We start from the raw sequence: 21,884 nt of genomic DNA on the forward strand, positions 1-21,884 counted from the left end.
GAGGGACATCACTGCTAAGGCCATCTTACTAAAACACAGTGCATCAGGGTTATCACGTACTTAACCTTCAGGTACTCAAGTATGCTGGTAATAATGAACAAACAACAATAACAAGGAGCCAAGAACATGGTCCATAATTATCTCATCTAGGGTCTGATCCAAAGTCCAATGAATTAATTAGGAGTTCTTTCAATGGGCTAGGGATCAGAATGCTATTGCATTAAGGTCAGTTACTGTTTGCTTATTTATGTGGCAACACTTATCCTTCCAGCATGGTAAAAATGAAGATTTATTTGGTTGCAGTCAATTATGACAGAATCTGGACTCATTCAGTTCCAGAAATGAAGTTGTTTGGTTGAATGGATTCTCTTAAGGAGGAAGGAAAGGCAGCCTGGTTTGGTGCTGCTGATGTCAGCTTTTGTGCTCCTCTTAGTGAATCAATCCTTGTTTCCCAGATGACAATAAAAGGCCATTAAGCCACCTTCTTTTCTGGCCTTGATAAATACCACTTTGCGCCACTCACATCCATTCAGAGCTTCTGCAAAGATAGTTTTTCTCATTGATTTGACCATATGAACCCCCAAATATACACACTGTGCTTCCATCCACTGGCTTCCCCTGCCAAATACAAATGTCACTTGCAAAGCCCTTCACAACCTAGCCCCACCACCTATCCATCATCTCCTATGCATCACTGAACTCTCAAACCACCCCTTTCCCGCCTCACCTGTGCTAATGACAGCAGTGTTCTTTGGCCCCTTGTGGAAATTTTCCAACAAACACAGTTGTATTTTCTCACAGTCTGCCTGTTAGTGTGGGAACTGTTCCCAGTAACCATCTGCAAAGATAACACATCATCCTAGTGCCTTCTGAAAACTCACCTCCGCCATGACCCCTTGGCTAGGCAGCTGGCTTGCTTTGCAACTGTTTATCATGTTGACCACAGCCATCTCATCTCACTGTTCATCTATGTTCCCTTCTCTAGCTTAGGGTGACCAGATGTTCCAATTTTATAGGGACTGTCCCGATTTTTGGGTCTTTTTCTTATATAGGCTCCTATTACCCCCACCCCTCAGCCCAACTTTTCACATTTGCTTTCTGGTCACCCTACTCTAGCCGGGGTACTTATATAGCAGCCACCTCATTGCTGTAGTATTTAAGAGCCTCACAGTGTTTAATATATTTATCCTTGCAACAGCTTGTGGCATTATTCCCATTTTACAGATGAGGAACTGAGGCACAGAGAGGCTAAGTGACTTGCCCATGGTCATACAAAAAGTCTGTAGTGGAGAAGGGACTTGAACCAAACTCTGCCAGTGTCCTAAGCTAGCACCCAAACCACTGGACCATGATACCTCTCTGCCTGTTGTTTCCTGTCTTGTACTTAGATTAGCTGCAAGCTAATCTAAGTACAAGTAATGTCAAAAGACCATCATTTTGTTACACATTTGTCCGCTCTTAGTGCAATAAGGCCCTGATCGGGACCACTAGCTGGTATTAAAATACAAACAACAGATATATATTGTTCCATCTTTTTTTCCCCAGTTTATTATGCAATTTGTACCCCACCAGCAGTACAACATTCTCACCAGGGAACAAAAGAAGATGAAAATCATTCCGACTATCTATCCCCTAGGTTTCTGAAGCAGACACTAGCCCATTAACATTCCTGCCTCTGGTTCTTCCTGGTTAAGATGGTGCCGTTGGTCACGGCCAGTTCCTTCCTCCTACATATTTCTTTTCTCTCTCATTGTTTCCTTTTGCTTTCCAGCTTCCATTTCATTTCACCTGAATCCTGTTGATTAGAGTTCTTCACTTCAGCTTCTTGTGACTTGGTGCCTTCTTTCCTTTGGGGTGCTTTAGTTGCAGTTTTGACTTTGTTTTCTTGATTTTTCTCAATTTCTTTTGTTTTTCTTGTCTCTTTGCCACCTTTGGTTTCTTTTCCCTCCTTTCCTTCCCTTCTCCAGGTGGCTTCTCTTTCTCTCCCTGTTTTTCACTCATTTCTTCAGGTGGTTTCTCTTTCTTTCCCTGCTTTTCCTTCATTTCCTTTGCTTTCTTATCCTCCTTTGATACTTTTTTTTTCTTCCTTTTGGGCTTCAAAGCTTTAATGTGACAGTTTATTGGTTAAGATTTGCAGAGATATTTTAAGAAAGAAAAGGACAAGAACAAACCCAAACCAAACCAACCCAACTGTGTCCACTGTAACGGCCAGGAAGCCTAGCTAAATTTTTCACGTTCTCAACTATGGTAGCAGGAAAGATTCTCTCAAAACTTGGTAAATTGTATATCACAGGCTATTTAACATATGATACAACTGATATAGAAAAGCTATTGCCTGCCTGGGACGTTACTGAAGGTTTAGAATCAGAGTTAAGTGCCTAGTAGGTGCAAGGGGTCCATGCTAGCAGATTACAATACAGTATTATGGCCTTTTCTTTTAAATTGATTCTCCAATTTTTCCCTCATACACAGGTCACTGAACAGCTTATCTGAACCCCTGAAAAGGATGGAAATACAATATTAAGCATTAAACTCTGCCCTTAAAGAGCTATTATCACCTTGCTGGGCCAAATCGGTCCTTCGGATAAACTGCTCTGATTATCGGCTTATTCAAGGGATGCGTTTGGCCCATTCTGTTCAGAAACATGTTTCTCTTCTTGATTTTATTATTAAACTAGATCTTTCTTTCCTATTAGTATCTTCTGAATCCTCCCCTGCAGTCAGAAGACATTCCACCACAGCAAGAATGGCACTCAAAAGATTGACACCCCCACCAGTGAAAATCCTACCACATGCAGAGTTTCCCCCCCAAAGTGGAGAAGTTCTGAAGACTCCAGGATGCCATGAGAGATTTCATTATTGGTATCAATTTTACGTGGCAGGAGTTCAGAGACTATGCTGATGGGTGGCTGTGTAAAACCCTTGGACGATAGATAGCTAGATTAGATATGCCTCCTTGTGGCATCTGCGTCTGTTGATGTGGTGATAAAAATTACGTCACTTAACCACTAAAAATGATGTGAAAGCAAGTGAACGTGTCCTTGTTTTACACCGATCTGGCCTGCTCACCCCAAAGTCAGCAGATGGAGGATGGGAATGGTCCAAACTCCTGAATCCTAGGGCAAAACATTACGAAGTAGTTATTAATGGCTCCCAATCCTACTGGAAAGGTATAACAAGTGGGGTTCCGCAGGGGTCTGTTTTGGGACCGGCTCTGTTCAATATCTTCATCAACGATTTAGATGTTGGCATAGAAAGTACGCTTATTAAGTTTGCGGACAATACCAAACTGGGAGGGATTGCAACTGCTTTGGAGGACAGGGTCAAAATTCAAAATGATCTGGACAAATTGGAGAAATGGTCTGAGGTAAACAGGATGAAGTTCAATAAAGATAAATGCAAAGTGCTCCACTTAGGAAGGAACAATCAGTTTCAAACATACAGAATGGGAAGAGACTGTCTAGGAAGGAGTATGGCAGAAAGAGATCTAGGGGTCATAGTGGACCACAAGCTAAATATGAGTCAACAGTGTGATATTGTTGCAAAAAAAGCAAACGTGATTCTGGGATGCATTAACAGGTGTGTCGTAAACAAGACACGAGAAGTCATTCTTCCGCTCTACTCTGCGCTGGTCAGGCCTCAACTGGAGTATTGTGTCCAGTTCTGGGCACCGCATTTCAAGAAAGATGTGGAGAATTGGAGATGGTCCAGAGAAGAGCAACAAGAATGATTAAAGGTCTTGAGAACATGACCTATGAAGGAAGGCTGAAGGAATTGGGTTTGTTTAGTTTGGAAAAGAGAAGACTGAGAGGGGACATGATAGCAGTTTTCAGGTATCTAAAAGGGTGTCATCAGGAGGAGGGAGAAAACTTGTTCACCTTAGCCTCCAATGATAGAACAAGAAGCAATGGGCTTAAACTGCAGCAAGGGAGATTTAGGTTGGACATTAGGAAAAAGTTCCTAACTGTCAGGGTAGTTAAACGCTGGAATAGATTGCCTAGGGAAGTTGTGGAATCTCCATCTCTGGAGATATTTAAGAGTAGGTTAGATAAATGTCTATTAGGGATGGTCTAGACAGCATTTGGTCCTGCCATGAGGGCAGGGGACTGGACTCGATGACCTCTCGAGGTCCCTTCCAGTCCTAGAGTCTATGAGTCTATGAGAAGCCATTGAGCCTCCCTGAAATTTGCCGGAAGTTGGTTTAGAATGAAAGTGAAAGTCCAAGCAAAACTGCCAGTTGAGATTCACAATGACTCAACAAGGGACTTAAGCACATGCTAGCTCAATGCACGTGCGTAGTCTCACTGGCTTCAATGGGAATATTCACGTGCTTAAAATTAACCATGTGTTTAACTGCTCTGATAGAACAAGGCCTAAAAGAATGTGATCCCATACTGACAGAGCCCCGTTTATAAATAATGGAAACTCTTCTGGCTTTTAGCTGTAATCAGGGCTGGCTCCAGGTTTTGTGCCTCCCCAAGTGCATGCTTGGAACACTGGTGCCTAGAGCCAACCCTGGCTGTAATCCTGGGACCAGTGAAAGGGTTATCACTTTATATACTGTGGTGCTGCTGTACTAACCAGGATAAATCATAAAGGAAGATGCAGCAAGAAAAAAAACTGGTACGGCTCACAGAATATTGGAACTTTCTGGAAGTTTACCAATGGAATGGCTTTCCATAGGTAAGTGCCGACTGGTGAAATTGAAACATTCCATGGGAACGTGGCAATTTCAACCAAATCCTGATGGAAACCATGCAGGCTTATTTGTCTGGTTTCCTGCCAGCTCCCCTACCCAACTCCTCAGCTGCCTGGGCTTCCAGGTCAGCATGCCAAATAGACTGCCCCGGTGTTTGAGGAGTCTTAGAAACAGGTCAAAATGAAATTTCAGAACATCTCTTGCATGGGAAGTTTCCGTTTTGTTTCAAACCAATTAATTTTTTTTGGAAAAACAAACTGTGACTTTAGACATCAGTAAGGTTTGCAATGCATGGGAACCTGTTGAATGGATCAGCTTTTCAATGGAAGAGCAGGATTCCGCAGCTCAGAACAGCCCATCTGTAAAGCAGGATGGGGTTGCTAACTTTGCTTTGGCGAAACAAAAGAATTAGGCAAAAAGTCATACCTGAAAAATCAAACCCTTTGAACTTCTCAATTCTTCTTTGCCATGCACTGCCTTCCTCATGCCCCCTCCACTCTTCACCCCCTCGGGCTAGATTCCCAAATGGAATCTGTTTAGAAAGGAGCTTGAAACCAAATGTCAACGCTTTCTCTTCCTTTATCCATTTGCTAGCAAGAAAAACAAATGAGCTTCAGCGAATGCAAATCAACAAATAGCACAAATGCTGCATTACAAGGGGGACTTTTTAGGACTAGAGATAATAGAAGCTTTCAGTGATTGATCCCACTGATATGATTTACACTGCAAATTGTAGTGGATTAAATGAGGTATTTCTCTTATGTATATGAACACTAAGGGCCAGATTTCCAGAAGAGCACAGATTCCAGTTAATCATCAAATTGAGCAGATTTTCATAAGGAGCTAGCACATTGGGTGCATGTTGGATGCTGAACCCTTTTGAAAATCTAACCATAAATGTCACAATAGGGTCTGGGGGATACTGAACGATTTTGGAAATTCAGCCATAATTCTTGATGCTGAGCACTTGAAAATCTGGTTTTGCATGTCAAGCCCCCTGGCTCCAATAGTTACAAGGGAGGGATCTGGAACGAGTAGCAAGAATTTCCAGGTTGGTTCCCTATTCGGCAACAATTATTTACATGTCAGATTTTTACTCATGCAAAATGTCTGATTTTTTTCAATTAGTGTAAGAAATAAGGTACTTGGAATATTCTCTCTCATGTTCTTGAAGAAGATGGTTGAATTTCCAGTTATTTTATTCTGTTACTTTATTCTGTTACTTCCAAATGTTTTTACTATTGCTCTACACTTCCAGAAATCTGGTGGTTTTGATAAGGAAGAGCTGTGGTTAGGTGTTTTGTATTCACATCCCTGGATAATTTTTCCACTCAATTCTCCCCAAGGATCATCATTTTCTTTTCTGCATGAAGCCAGCTTACCACAGGCCACAAGCTATGATGCAACTACAGGGCCTGTGACTTTTAGTCAATTAAATCGGGGGATAAATCGAACAGTTTCTAATTTTACAACATATAAATTCAGGTTGGAATGACACATCTGACAGGAAGATGGAGATTCTTGTACTACCTTGTGTTTAGCACCGCCATTGCTTTAAGTATGGGAAAGCAGGGAAACCCTCTAGTAATTCAGGGCCAGATTCTGTTGCTGCTTCTATTAATGTAAATCAGGAGCAAGTGAAACTGCTCCTGTATAAAACTGGAGTATGTAGAAGCAGAATCAAGCTCAGTGACTCCCTTTTTTGCTGCTAAAAGAGGCTCCGTCCCAGACACTAATTGAAGAAGTTCACTACTTAATCCTTCAAAATAAAGCTTAAGTGGGATTCCAGTGGTGCCAGACCTTTAGAAAAATACCTTTTCTGATCTACTCTGCTGGGCTCTCAGAGGAGGACAAGAACTGCAGGGAGGGTGGGGAGAGGGATTGCACAATTTATTCATTTTTTTAGTGGTTGGTTTTTTTGTTTTTGTTTTTTTAGAGATATGCTTAAAACCATAATCTAGGCAGGCAGCAGCATAACTGGGCAAACAAACTTCTGTGGAGCTGTCCTTTGCCAGGTAGGTTTACATTTTGCACCAGAAAATTATGCCCCAAAGAAGGTGGTAGTACAGGGTTATAGTGTTATCCTACCCTGCAATTTTATTGTACTCCCTTCTTAAATGCCTGCCACTTTGTGCATTTCAAAGGCACAACATTTGCTTTTCAAAGTGTCTATAAACCCCGAGGAGCTATCCTAGCTGATGGGTATGTGACTGTGTCCAGGGAGGGAGTGGTCTCTGTCAGAGAAAGGGAAATCACCATCTACCCTTCCCTAGGTTTATCAGAAGTATTTACATAAAACCCTTCTCCAGCCCGTAACTTTGCCCCCCTTTCTATGTGTTCAGCTTCCCTGCTTGCCCATTTGCCCCATCCCTCTATGCTGTCATAGGCGCAGGAAGCAGGGGGTGCATGCAACACCCCCAGGTTTTATCTGGGACCATTGGCCCTGCACCCAGGGCTCTATTCCCTGGCTTGGATCCCGGGGGCTGGCCCTGCACCCTGCTCCCCAGCCACTGGCTCTGCACCCAGGGCCTTGCTCCTGGCCCCACTCCTGGCTCACAGGCCTCCGCTCCCAGGGCCCCGTGCCCAGCCCCCGATGGCAAGGCTCCACTCCTGGGCCCAGCACCTGGCCCCATGGCCGGGGCTCTGCTCCTGGTCCCACATGTGGGGTCCCAGATGCCGGCCCCTGCCCGGGGCTCCGCTGTGGTGACAACCTCAGCCCCCTTACCCCTGTTCGGGTCCCCCCCTCCCAGAGACATAGTCCTGCTGTCAGCCTCAGCTTGGTTGGGGGAGGGGGACAGATGACAGGACAGGGGTAAGAGGACTGGCTTTCAGCTCCCGCACTATTAAAGTGTTCCAGCACCACTGTATACTATCACCCCTGCCTCCCATTATGCGCTGCCTGTCTCATAGTGCTAGTTAAGTCCAGCATATTATGTTTGCCAATTGTCATAATCACAAATGGAGGCCCAGGGCCTCAGTCCTGCAATCAGATCCACACGAATGGACTGCTTTGCCCGTAGAGAGTGTGTGTGTGAAGTCAGTAGGGGTCTTTACTGGCATAAGGGTCTGCCTGTTGCAGGCTCAAAGCCTGTGACTGCTAATACTGCTTTGAAGCATGTACTGTATTTTACCTAAATACTTACAGTATGAAATACCAAAGGACCATTCCACTCAGCAGAGCAAGAATGATGGACACAGAGCCAACAACAACAATCTCAGCTAAGGCTGGCCGGTTTGGGATCACTATTTCACATAAAGAAAATAATATCATTGATGTACACAATGAGTAAACAAGACAGGAGTTCTTCAGTGATGCCAAGCTGTCTGGTCACATAGTGCTTTTTCCTATTGAACACAATATTTATACATATGCCTTTATAGAAAGAGTATTCCTGAAAATGATTTGATGTCTGACTCGGTTTGCATTTATAACACTAGAATATTATGGCTTTCATTGCAACATTGCATTGGAGTACTGTGTCCAGTTCTAGGTGCCACATTGCAGGAAAGATGGAGAAAGTCCAAAAGAGAGCAACAAAAACAATTAAAGTTCTAGAAAACATGACCCATGAGGAAAGGTTGAAAAAAATTGGGTTTGTTTAATCTGGAGAAGAGAGGGCTAAGAACGGACATAACATTTTTCAAGTACATAAAAGGTTGTTACAAGGAGGAGTGAGAACAATTGTTCTCGTTAACCTCTGAGGATAGGACAAGAAGCAATGGGCTTAAATTACAGCAAGGGAGGTTTAGGCTGGACATTAGGAAAAACTTCCTAACTAACAGCATGGTTCAGCACAGGGATAAATTGCCTAGGGAGGTTGTGGAATTTCCATAATTGGAGATTTTTAAGAGCAGGTTAGACAATTACTTGTCAGGGATGGTCTAGATAATACTTAGTCCTGCCAAGAGTGCAGGGGCCTGGATTAGATGACCTATCAAGGTCACATACAGTCGTAACCCACACACTTCCTGGGTGTGGTGCTCTGTTCCATCTAGTGGCATCAAGACCACTTAGAGATTAATGAGTCTGCTACAGCCTTAGCTAACAGCCATGTGGCTTTTAGCTCTTTCAGTAGAAGCTCATGCACTAAGATCCAGAAATCCCAGGTTCTATCCCAGCGACCGGGGTCTGTCAGTGTTACACAGTCCAACATTTCTATGATTGACAATCCCTAGCATCTAAAATCATGAGATGGACTTAAAAATATAATGAAATTAAAAAAACAAAGCTAATGTATATAGTGCATCCTTTGGTTTTTGATTCTTTGGGATCATGGGTTCATGCTTTTCTCTGCAACTATGGGGGCTAGAAACTTACTTTAAAAAAAATGAAAGCAGAGATTCATGTGACTCCAGGAGCTGGGGTTTTAAGAAAAACACCTGGTTTTATGAAACTTGCAATAAAATTGTAAGTGTTGGCAACACTCTTATAGTATTCTCTTCCTTGGGCTAAGCTGATGGCATTCCTTAAACTTTGCAAGAAAAAAAAAGTCATAAATAAATCACTTGCATTAAATATAACATATCTTTGGATGTTACAGGTAATATTATGTTACAAATACAGTGAGCCATTTGACTGTGACAAAAAAACCCCCCTGAACATTAAAATAAAACCCACTTTAACACTTCTGATCTGCAAGGCAGGCATTCAGGGGACTTCCTACTGTCGCTAGCACCCATTTCATTGTTAAAATTTTACAGCACCTAGAGAAGGCAAAGCTCCAGGGTCACAAATCTTTTTAACAGCACATCAATTAAATCTGTTCAGAGCAGCTATGCTGGTAATGTTGGGGAAATATTAGAAGATAGCCCTAGTGTAGACAAGGCTTTGGATACATAGTCTTTGCTTGACTGTCAAGCAAAGAAAGAGATATTGGACTCAATTCTTTATTGCATTCTAGCACCTCTGTGTTGATTGGGGCCACAGAAAGTGCAGAGAAAGCAGACAGCTCTGCCTAGCTGAGGATTTCCTCCAGTGTGGGGGAAACGCCACTAGGGTTAGGTCAAGTCAACGTACCTGGCCACTGTGCCAACCAGTCCTGTTGCCGAGGGGACGTGGTGGGGCTGGAGCTAAAGCACTGATGTGCTATAGCAATTCTCTGATGAGGTAATGTCCTTTGGGAACTGTTACCAATTTGCATAAATTAGAACAGCTGCTAGGAGCTCCTAGTCCTCATTGAGGATGGGGCCAACGAAGCTGGTTTGACCTTTACTTCTGCATTCGGTGGAACTTGGCATGGGAGAGAATATGGGGCATTATTTGCACCACATCAGAGATACGGGTAAGTGTGCTTCATACTTGTCCACTATGTGTTAACCCAAATCAAGGTGTCAAAACATATTTTGTCTTTAAAAAGTCAACCCTTCATCTTGACTCCCCCTGGCTTGTCTTTCATTAAATAGCCCTTTAAAGTCTATCCTGATGGCACCAGCATTATTGTCAGTTATTCTGGATGAACACCAATATTGATTCTTTTTGAGCTACACCTTAGAATATCGATGACTTGTTAAATGGCTCGGCCCATTTAATGTTCAAAACATTCCACATCACCTAAATATCCTCTCTCTCTTTTTCCACAAAGAGAGGCAGATGCTAATGTCAGTACGACTTTACTGATCACCAGCCCCCATCAACTAGATGACAACTGCCTCACTTTTCTTGTGGTTTGCCAGCCCCAGAAAAACTGCGAGCCAGCACTACTGAATGCTTACGCAAAGAAAATAACTTAATCATTTTATGTTAAATGAAGTCAAAATGTGTTAACCTTTATTCCAGTTGATTGATCTCTTGGACAGAGCGCGTGGCTCTAAATTCCAAATGACGCTCGTATCATGCTGGGTGCCATCAACGCTTGCAAAGTCTACGGTAAAACTCAGTGAGAAAGAGGCGCAACATGGCATAGATTAGGCATATCCAATCTGTGGCCCAGAGGCCACCGGTGATGCTCAAGGTTCTAAATGGTGTCACTTGAGACACCAAATGTACATCTGATTTTGAACTGATTGTGTTCTCTGAACCACACCCTGGGAGTTTTAGGCTAATGAACTTCAATACATGAAGCAAGGGCTAGGGGGTCCCTCTTCCCCATTTCCAGCTGTTTCCCCAGCAGCCCCAGGAGCAAACCCAGTGTGAGCTGGGAGCACCTTTAACGGCTGCTGTCCTTTCCCTGTGGCAGCTGCTCAGCATCACGGGGAGATAAGAGAGAGTAGCTGCTCTGGTTGTTCCACTGCCTGCTTCACGGTCAGGGTCTGGGAGCCACAGGGAGAGAGGGACAGGAGCTCAGATGGCTCTGTCTGACCCTTGGGGAGCTCCTAATGAAGGTTGGCTCCAGTTACTTCCCCAACCACCAAGGAGAACAGAGGAGCCAAGAACCAGTAACAAGTCATGGAGCCATGATTCTGTACCCCAGCACAGGGACCATAAGCCAGCTTGCATTGACCACTCCTTTTCCTTTCGTCTAATATGCCCCCGGCCTCAGGAGCTGTAGGTTCGGGGATGCAGGACACTAATATTCTGGTTCTGTGGACACTGGGGAAAAGTGACTTTTTGATTTATGTGGAAACAAACAACAGCTCCAAATAGGGGCTGTTGGCATTTTAGAATTTGTATCGAAACAACCCCATCCCCACCCCAGATCATTACACACAGAGACTGAAGTAGGCACCACGTTTATCTAGAAGTCCTTGAAAGCTGAATTCAGCTCAAAACGCACTGCAATGTACCTGGGTAGTTTGGAAACAAATCAACAGGGTCAGTTTCCAGAGCAGGTAGGATGGTCTTCTGAAGCTCAGCATAAGCTCTTACAGGAGCTGCAAAATGGTTTTGAAAACTTTGGCCTCATTGGAAATCAAAACCTAGATGATAATGTGATTACCATAGACAATAAAGATTTCTTTTTCAGAATTGAACATTGTAAGCAAAAGTTATGCCTGGTGTTACACCAACAGTGAATTTGGTGCTACAAATTAAACCTTGGCTTCCCTACATTAGCATTTTCCCTCTTAAATTTCCCATTAATGCTACCATCATTGAACTTCACGGGCGGGGCGGCTCTAGAGATTTTGCCACCCAAAGCATGGCAGCATGCTGTGGGGGGCGCTCTGCCAGTCTCCGGTCCCGCGGCTCCGGTAGACCTCCCGCAGGCATGCCTGCTCAGGGTCCGCTAGTCCCGCAGCTTCGGTGGAGCTGCAGGACCAGCGGACCCTCTGCAGACACGCCTGCGGGAGGTCCATCGGAGACCGAAGGCAGCCTGCCTGCTGCCCTCCCGGGGACCGGCAGGGTGCCCCCCATGGCATGCCGCCCCAAGCATGCGCTTGGCGTGCTGGGGCCTGGAGCCTCCCCTGTTCACGGGTATTAGCAATAGTGAGAATGTAATTCACAGACACGCTCTGTGCCTTTCTTGTGGTGGTTAGACCACATAGGAGTTGATGAGCCTGTTATAGCCTTGGCTGACAGAGCTGGGTGTTTTTGCTCAGACAGACAAGATTCATGCTTTTAGATCCAGGGATCCCAGGTTAAATCTCTGCTACTGATGACTCACACATGGACCTGACATAACAAGTGGTGGCTGAACAGAGATTTGAGGTGGGTGGATCTCTGAGGCTTGGGACAAGCCTCCCTGGGCGGGGAGAGTATGTAACAATACCCATTCAGTGTGGCACTCTAGGTACAGCACTATTGTAGACCTGCTACTGGTATTTTAACTGCCACATCATCTCACCCAGGTCTAGACAACATAGTCGTTATACACTAGCAGCAGCTGGTGTCTTAGGTACCCTAGAGCTTCCACTGTGAGCACTAGAAGTAGAACTGATGCGGTGAATGTAACAGTGGGAAATGTTAGGAAGCTAAATCAAGTGTAGACAAGACCAAAAGCAGTTTGAGCTCACCTGAATAAACCTCATCAGAATGCAATGGGAATTTCACAGAAAGAGCTGCAAAGGTGAACCAGAAATGCCTTGCGAGTTGGTTCATTGTTCCAGTCCTTCAGCTCTTTTATTGCATGAGGGGAAAGAAAAAGAAGTGAAGATACACCGTGTCTCAGTTGGTAACATTTCTAATGCCCAGCGTAACTGCTTAGATTCTACCCTGGGACTCCATTAGGTCATGGCATGTAACAATGAAACCAGAACTGATCCTCTCACAGCTTCATTCTAGAACAGAGGCTGAACCAGTCGGAGGAGGCTCGTTAACTTCAACAAAAATGTAGGTCTATACAAAGAGCTTTCAAGAAGACAAAAATAAACAGCCTGCAAGATTACCCTGGCTAGGGATATCATGGCAAGCTTGACCCAAGTTTCAAGCAAACATGGGCCAAAACTTAGTAGATTTGTCTGAGTGTTGTTTTAAACCCAAAATTCAAAACTCAGGGCATGCCAAGCAAAACAGAAAATAATTGCTGATTCTCCCTCTGCCCCTGAATGGGGAACGAAATTCAGTCCTGGAACGTTGGTTAGTCAGCTGCCTGTCCAAGAAAGAGGCCTCTGACCTGTTACCATTGCCCCAAACGTTTCTTCCTGATGTTTTACACTCAGATCTTGGAGAATCGGGTTTGTAGAGCAAATTGTTAGAAAATCTCATTATGCAAGGATCCCGACAGGACTAAATAAGGAGGAACAAACTTCAAGTGAGGTCTTAGCACTGCCATATCCCTGAGGAATGTTGAATGTGAGGGTGGGACAGGGGAGTTTGACCATAACTGTCTGAAGTTCACCCTTCTGTTTGAAGTGATAGGCGCTATGAAAACCGTTTTAGAGCAAGGTGGTGTAAGAATCATTCCAAAAGAGGTTCAAAGAGATGCTACATGAGGCTCATGAAGACCATGTTGACGTCCCAGTCAGGAGAAAGTTCCCTGGCCAGTGATAAGTGTGTAATAGCTCTTTGGAAACCTTTGATACCACTGGGGATGACAAACTAGAGCACGACCGTCCAGCCAGATGGCAAACTGAGATTGCTGAAAAATAGACCATAATACTGCTGAATGAAAGGACAGACTGTTTATTTGCAATAAGTAGTTGAGGATCTTCAGTATCAAGGCTAAGACCAGGTCCAGGCCACATTGGACTGACCGTATTAAGAACCTCTTTCATTTTGATGAGCCTGATGTCTTCTTGCTTTATACACGGATTTCCTGGACCTGTTGGGAGTAGTCTGTCATCGTGGTGCTTAGCCAGCCAACAGATACACCAGAAGATGCAGTGCCTTCAGGTCTGGATGGAGTATCTGGCTGCAGTGCTGTGAGATCAGACTATATTCAGTGAACAGAGCCTAGTAGTTTGCCACCCCAAGCCACAGTGAAGCTGATGAATATTCCCAGCATCCAAAAAGATCCAGCTTCTTAGGATCTTTGTGCCTGAGCATGCCTTTTGTGGACTTAGTCCAAGAAAAGTCTGCCAAAAAGAGGTGCTCAAAGCCCTTTAGTTTAGAAGTGGAAGTTACTGAAGAGTGGATGGGGTTTGCCGCAGTCCTTTGGCCAGTTCCACAATCCCCTCATTAATTGGGAGGGCTACTCTGGCCAACATCATGGTGCTCTAAATATCAAGGAGTTTATGAGACTTCTCTTGTATAAATGTAGTCTCAATGTCCACAAACATGGGACAGGAGATCCTGGAAATCTTTAAAATCAGCAATCACCAGTTCCAGGACTGGAGTTACTGCCTGTCTGGTGAAGAGAACTAAGCTTTGGGTGGAGACAGATTGTGGTTGTTCCTCTGTCATTTCTTACTCATAGGGACCCATGTCCAGCTCTAGTGGGTGAGCTGGCTACCAGGAAACAGGATCTCCTCTTTCTGGCAGCACGGGAGAGGGAATCTGCTTCTGGACACATGAGATGATGATCCGCAGTAAGGCCAATATAGACCAGGTGGCATGCCAGTTGGGTACAGGCCTGGCTGAGACTGGGCCAGTGCTCCTCAAGCCCCCTGTAGGATGAAGCCCTGGATGAAAGCTCCCCAGTACTCTCCGTGGGGTCACTCTCTGAAGGCAGAGAAGAGGGATCCCTGCTCGATGTTAGTGAAAAGAAGTAGGTCAGCAATGGCAAGGAGGAGTATATCTCATAGCCTCATAGACTTTAGGGTCAGAAGGGACCAATATGATCATCTAGTCTGACCTCCTGCACAAAGCAGGCCACAGAATCCTACTCATCCACTTCTATAACAAACCCCTAACCTATGTCTGAGTTATTGAAGTCTTCAAATTGTGGTTTGAAGACCTCAAGCTGCAGAGAATCCACCAGCAAGTGACCCATGCTCCACGCTGCAGAGGAAGGCAAAAAATCCCCAGGGCCTCTGCCAATCTGCCCCGGAGGAAAATTCCTTCCTGACCCCAAATATGGCGATCAGCTAAACCCTGAACATGTGGGCAAGACTCACTCTCCTCTTTGAATAGTGGTGCCATGGTGGGGAGATCTGATACAGGTGTCTGTTCTGGTGCCGGTGCTTGTTTTGGTGCAAGGAATGTCTGCAGAGGTGATATGAAATCCTTCAGGAGATATCTTGGACTCTTGCTGGGCTGAGTACTAAATATTGATATTAAGGTCAGCACCATTTCTCCCATTCCCTGTGCTGCTCCCATTCTGACAGAGGGCTTAAAGGTTCTGTCTTTGGAGAAGTGGTGTTTTGTGTCCTCCTCCTGGGACTTTACTTCATGTTTGGGGTGGTGTTTGAACTCCATCCAGCGCTGTGATTTGGCATCACCTTTTTGTGTGGGCAAAATTGCTGTCTTTACTGCAGGCAATGTCAGGGCTGTCAGTGCTAGGGCTGTCCATCCTGAGTACTTTGCTGATATGGAAGTGAGAGGAATCAAAGTTGACAGTGCAGGCTCTGCAGCATCTTCTTAGCCTCCTTTCCACTGCCTGATCCTGGGATACTATGCATGTTTGAGGAAGCTTTGGCCAATGCTGATTTATTCAGCCTTGCTCAGGTACTAACCATCACTCTCATCCAAAGTGCCCCCCTTTGACTGCTCTAGCAGATGTAGTTTGAGCCGAGTGTCTCTGGAATTTGCACGTCTGGAAGGAAAAGGACTTCCATACAGAGCAATTATTTGGGATGTGACTCTCCTCTAGGCAGGAGAGGCATCTGCTGTGTCCATCCTTGATAGTGTTCAGTTCTTCCCAGGATGGGTAAGGTTTGTACCCTCATGTTTTGGAGTCCACCATGAGGCACTGCAGTTGGCAGGAAGCGCCTCACACCACTGTACAAGAAGGGTTGCAGATAGTCTTCCTGAATACACAGTCTGAAGGGAATAGGAAGGTGAAGATTTCTTCACTAGAGTTGGTTGAAATGGATTTTGAAGTCCCCAAAAGAGTAGTGTGTCAGACATGTGCTGGGTTCTATCGCACTGCTACGGGCAGTATGAGGGAACTGAGGGAGGGTCACAGCTATCTCCGTCCTTTATCCCCTCACACAGGAGCACAAGGAGGTCCAAGGTGTGTCTCAAATACAAACTGCTATTCAGAAGACTCCAATTTCAGGTGCATGAAGTGCTTGAGCACCTACAACAGAATCTTCACTGAAACATACTCCAAGAACTATTAATTTGGTGTCTTTCATACCTTGAGCAAGGGACTTAGCACTCTTTCTCGACACACTCCCATAACAAAAGAGAAGACTAGATTGTTTCCAGAATTGCCAAGGCCGGCAGAGATGTGTGTGAATTCTGATTAAAGTTCTGTTTCTGTTGCCTATAATTCTAGAGCAAATGTCACAAAACAACAACTGGATGCACATTGTGTGCACGCTATCACACACAGTGTGAAATTGATCAGTATCATCGGTTGTAAGTAGGTCAGATACTACAGTGGTGAGAGCAGTACAAACACTAGACAGACTAAATTTTATGTTTATTGGACAACATACATTCTTGTAATTGAGCAACAGCAAGAATAAAAGAGTCAAGATAAGAAGAAAGATGCTTGTTGCAGCTATCAATGGTTAAATGGTAACTGGCTTCACTTACACAGGTAATGTCCTATGTTACACAAGTTCTGGGATAAGTGATATAGATTATGGGGCTTGCTTCTGCTGACACTGAAGTCCATTGCAAAACTCCCACTTACTATCAACTCCCCATCAACATGGTTTAGGAAATAGATATCCCTGCTGTTCTGACATTTCTAATATCAACAGATTGTATAGAATCTGGCAATCTAAATGGAAATGAGGAAACAGTTCAGTTTAAGAGCTACAGCTGTCGATAACACTGAATAAATAGAAGCATGCAAGAAGCTCATAAGACCTAACACAATGGAGCTCTGACCCTGTTTGGGGATGGTAGGCACTACTGCAATACAAATAAATAAAAGCAAAGTTTGGGTGCTGTAAGTTGATGCAATGGGTTTGGTGAGCTGGCAGACTGATTGTTTGATAAACTATATTATTTAGAGAAGATACAATCAGTCATTTTTCTACATTATGTTTGATTAGAGGAGCTAAAACAGGAACCCAATTAAGTTGGACTATTTATAGATGTTTTGATATTTGTATTAGTCATTAACAGTTGCTTTTCAGATATTCTGTCAGGGAAAGTCACTTAACACATTGAAAACAAAGCAGAATAGAACACTCCAAAATGGACAATAGCCAGAAAAAATCATGCATTGGCAAGGGACAGAATGGGGGAGAAGCTGTAGACTCTGTGGGCTGGATCTTGCTTTCAGGAACACTGGTTTTACATTGCCGCAGCTCAAGTGATCTCACTGGAGTTACTCCTGAATGAGAGCAGCGCCAGGCCCAAGAACCATGTGATCTTGCTGTCAGTGTACAGACGAGTCTGTATTTCCACTTCACTTACCCCCTTGGTTCATTTTAAAAAAATAGAAGTGTTTGAAATGGGATTGGAGAGGGAGCCTCACACACAACCTTTTCTATTATGACTCTTTCTTGGCACAAATCCCAGTGGTGTGCTTCAGAGGGTCTTCTGAAAAGTTATTCTGGGTGCATTTCACACAGGTTCAGCAACCTTTTTGGGTCAAATGCAAAAGCTGAATTTGACTGTAACTAGGGTGACCAGATAGCAAGTGTGAAAAATCACGACAGGGAACGGAGGGCAATTGGCACCTCTATAAGAAAAGGCTCCAAATATCAGGACTGTCCGTATAAAATCAGGACATCCAGTCACCCTAACTGCAACCAATACATTTTGCCTATCTGTGGGATTGAAACTATGAAAATCACTGTCTTTTTCCACATGGTTTCCATCTAAAATATAATTATGCTTCAGCCTGAACCCAAAGTCTATTCTCAGGCTCAGTAAAAAATCTGAGCTGAGTTTTGCCGTAAAGAAACCAAATCATTTCAGGACTAGTTATAAACGTTTGCTATGCTCAAAATGAAACTATTCAGCCGGCTTGATGCTGCACCTGTGCTCAGTATGTATGTGATCACTACTCTAGACTTCAATAGTCAATGGGCTGCAGTTTAATCCATAAACTCCAGCCACCCTGGCTAATAAATACTACTTGCTATACAAACACTGGTCCAGTGAAGTCAGGCACAACACAGCTATTTTGCTGATGTTGAAAGGCAAGGGATTGGGAAAGGAAGTTAGCCCATGATAAAAACGACATTAAATATGATGTTGATGTTACGATCAAAAAACTCCAAACAATATTTTTTTTAAAAAAAAAAAAGATAAAAATCAAAGTTAAAGATGAATGATCGCATAGCTTCCCCCACACTCCAGGACAACAGGCAGTAATGCTCCCCATTGGGCAGGATATTAGATGGCACAATTTCACATTCCAATATGAATTTTCTTGCTTGTATATTTTATTATGACCATGGGAACGTGAGTCAATAAAAACCCTAGCCAGCTTTTGCCCAGACCCTCAGATAATTGAATTTTTGTGCTTACCGTAGCCTTGTTTGGCTTTCCACCATGTATACTGAATGTGTCCCTTAATGGTCTTTTGTAATCTATTGTTTTGTATGTTTCCAATGGCTCAAGGATGCTTGGTGCCTGTGTGACTTTTCAGGGAACCATACGGTGGTCTGAGATCCTGAGCTTTGTATCCACTGCTATGTGTGTTTAGCGTTACAGCCCCCAAGGCGTGGGGGGGACAAGGGAATAACATTAAATGAGATTATGTATTGATTGAATATTGCCTGCACTGGGCTAAGAACTTCCAAAAAACATTCCCTCAAACCAAGCAGAATGCAACCTGAGAGGAGTGAATGTCTCTGGTGCAATGTTCAAAGGACAGGACTTGAACTCTCAGGCTTTGAAATGGTACTTGGATTCAAGGCCTACATGAGAAGAATAGCTTGTATCAGAATTCTGACCTTATTTACAATTGCATGTTTTAAGTGGGTTCCATCTTGATAAACTTTAAATAAGTTTTCCCTATTGAGATGAAGATTCCAGAAGATAAGCTGTTTGATTTATAGCTCAGTTCCAAAATAGTAAGGTTATTGTCTCAAAGGTACCCGTTAGAGTGAGTTCTGAGTTTAAAGTCCTGAGAGACTTGTCTTCCTGGAGAATAAGAGTTGCCAAACTTCTTCTCCTTAAAAATGTTCTATTAAAGTCTGTATTATAGTATCTCTTGGGGGCATGCAAAGAGAGTTAGATACCACATTAGAATTCAATTCTAATGAGGAAGCTTTATAATTATTTCTGAGGTTGTGGTTCAAACATTAGACAATAATTTGCTTTCAGTATTTAGATACTTAACCATTCAGATTACAGATCTGATTGACTTTGGGAAAATTCTGGAGTTGGGATTTATAATAAAATGTACAGCCACCTTTTGAGACTGAGATTTTTATAATGACTGGGTGTTTTTTGGTATTAATTTGATGATTTAATTCTAATCCAACATTGAGATTCATAAGTTACTTTGACCCTGGTTTGATACTTGTATTGTTTTATTGGCTGAGCTAAGAGAGGCCCTACATTCAACTCAGCCGCATTTCTCTAACACCACCAATGTGGAGAATAAAAATCTGACCAGCTCCCCCAAATTAGTCTTTGGTTCCCATATCTAACATTTTACTGACAGATTTTTTGTCTTTTTTAGAGGCACAGTTTCTCAGGGACACCTATACCAAATGACTCCAAATTTGGACTACTAAATCAACCCTAGGTCTTGATGAGGAACAGCAATTTTCAAGACAATCGGAATATGCATGTGGATTTCAAAGTACTTAGAGGAATCAGCTGTTAAACAGAAAGCTCATCTCAACCGTAACTATACTGGTGCTACTACCTAACTATAATTTTAATACAGCGTCAAGTGGGTTAAACCAGATACGATTGCTCACGTCTAGGTACCACAATTGAATTGACATGGTTTTTTTCATAAACCATGCTACGTCTCTATATGTACCATACACAATGATAGTACCATTTCAGGTGCCTGGTCAGATTAATGCTAACTATGCATTCCCAAGAGATAGCCTAGTTTTCACTTACAATTTCAGATCTTGAGTACCATACTTTGGTACTCCAGAGCCCAGACTATTTACATTACATTTCATTTTTATGATACAAACATCTGGAATGTATAGCGTGAGGTAAGTTTCACTGCTGTAAACAGCACATTTCTCATTTAACTTCTATTAATAAAATGTGAGTTGCATGCTTTCACCACCACAGAAATGTAAATGCACTTCAATCTGTCCGGTGTTTCTTACGTTATGTCCTCTTGATAGAGAAATGGTGATTTAAAATAATAAATCCCCACCACATCAAATCACAAAGTTCATTCCTGGATATAGACCTTCTGTGCCAAGTTCAAGTTTGGAGCAATGCATTAGTGTTAAGCCATAAATTATGGAAAATGTATTTATAACATGACAGCTCATGACATCCAATGTTCACTTTGAAGGGATGGATAAGGGGCGGGCAGGTGGGTGGATTTCCTGCCATTCGCAGATTTTACCTCCCTCTCTGGATTCTGCTCATCCATCCTAGGCAGAGATGGCTTGATCCCTGGCTCATCTTTTGTTTGTGGTTTGTGACAGATCTAACAAGGATTATCAAGGGTGGTAGGATGTGTGTGAAAATGATCATTTCACAGTTAGAGTGATATGGCGTTCACCAGAGCAGAAGGTAAAATCTGTCTCATAGGAGATGCTCTCTCTCCAACATCTCTACTCTTATCTCCCCTAGGTCTATCCTGTTTCCTCTGCTCCACCAAGGGATCATTCCTAGCTCATCTGTCTCATCCACCCATGACTTTTTATTATTTGTATTACAGTAGCCCGTAGAGACTCCACCTGGGATCTGGGCTTCATAGTGCCAGGTGTTGTACAGACAAGTAAGAGACAGTCTCTGCTCAAAGAGTTTATTATCTAAATAGACAACATGGGCACAGAGTGGGAGAAAGGAAACATTATCCCCATTTTACAGAAAGGGGAATGAGAAATGGAGAGATTAAAGGTTTGATCCCATGGGATTTATTACAAGATATGTCTATATATCTATAAATACTGTAATTAATAAGGTGCCAATAGACTACTCTCAAGGATATGTATGGTTCTTGGGTTTTGTAAGGCTGAAAATTTCTTGTGTGTTCACGGCAAATGGCTTCCTTTGCTCAGCTCTTTACAGCAGCTATTAAACAGGAATCTTTCCATTGACTTCAATGGCCTTTAAGTGTCTTGTCCAGGGTCACAGATAAAATCTGCAGCAAAGCTGGGGATTGAACCTACAGCTCACATGCCATTCTGCTTTTTATACACGAATCATCAACTAAAGTACATAACATTTCTACCAGCTTCTTCTCAGATCTCCTCCACACCCACCAGGTTGCGATAATGTTCACCTACCACTCCACTGCACTACTATCTTAATTCATAATGGCCTACATCCTTGTGAGTACTTAGACCGTAGGTTCTTCTCGTGCAGGAAATCAGTTATTTGTTAAGCAAAACTCTTTGCTAGTGCTGAGGCTGCTTATAGAGCTATATCAGGGGCAGGCAACCTATGGCATGCGTGCCAAAGGCAACACGTGAGCTGATTTTCAGCGGCACTCACACTGCCCGGGTCCTGGCCACCGGTCCAGGGGGCTCTGCATTTTAATTTAATTTTAAATGAAGCTTCTTAAATGCTTTAAAAACCTTATTTATAACAATAGTTTAGTTATATATTATAGACTTATAGAAAGAGACCTTCTAAAAAAGTTAAAATGTATTACAGGCACATGGAACCTTAAATTAGAGTCAATAAATGAAGACTTGGCAT

The sequence above is a fragment of the Gopherus flavomarginatus genome, chromosome 8 (assembly GCF_025201925.1).
Source record: "Gopherus flavomarginatus isolate rGopFla2 chromosome 8, rGopFla2.mat.asm, whole genome shotgun sequence".
NCBI lineage: Eukaryota > Metazoa > Chordata > Testudines > Testudinidae > Gopherus > Gopherus flavomarginatus.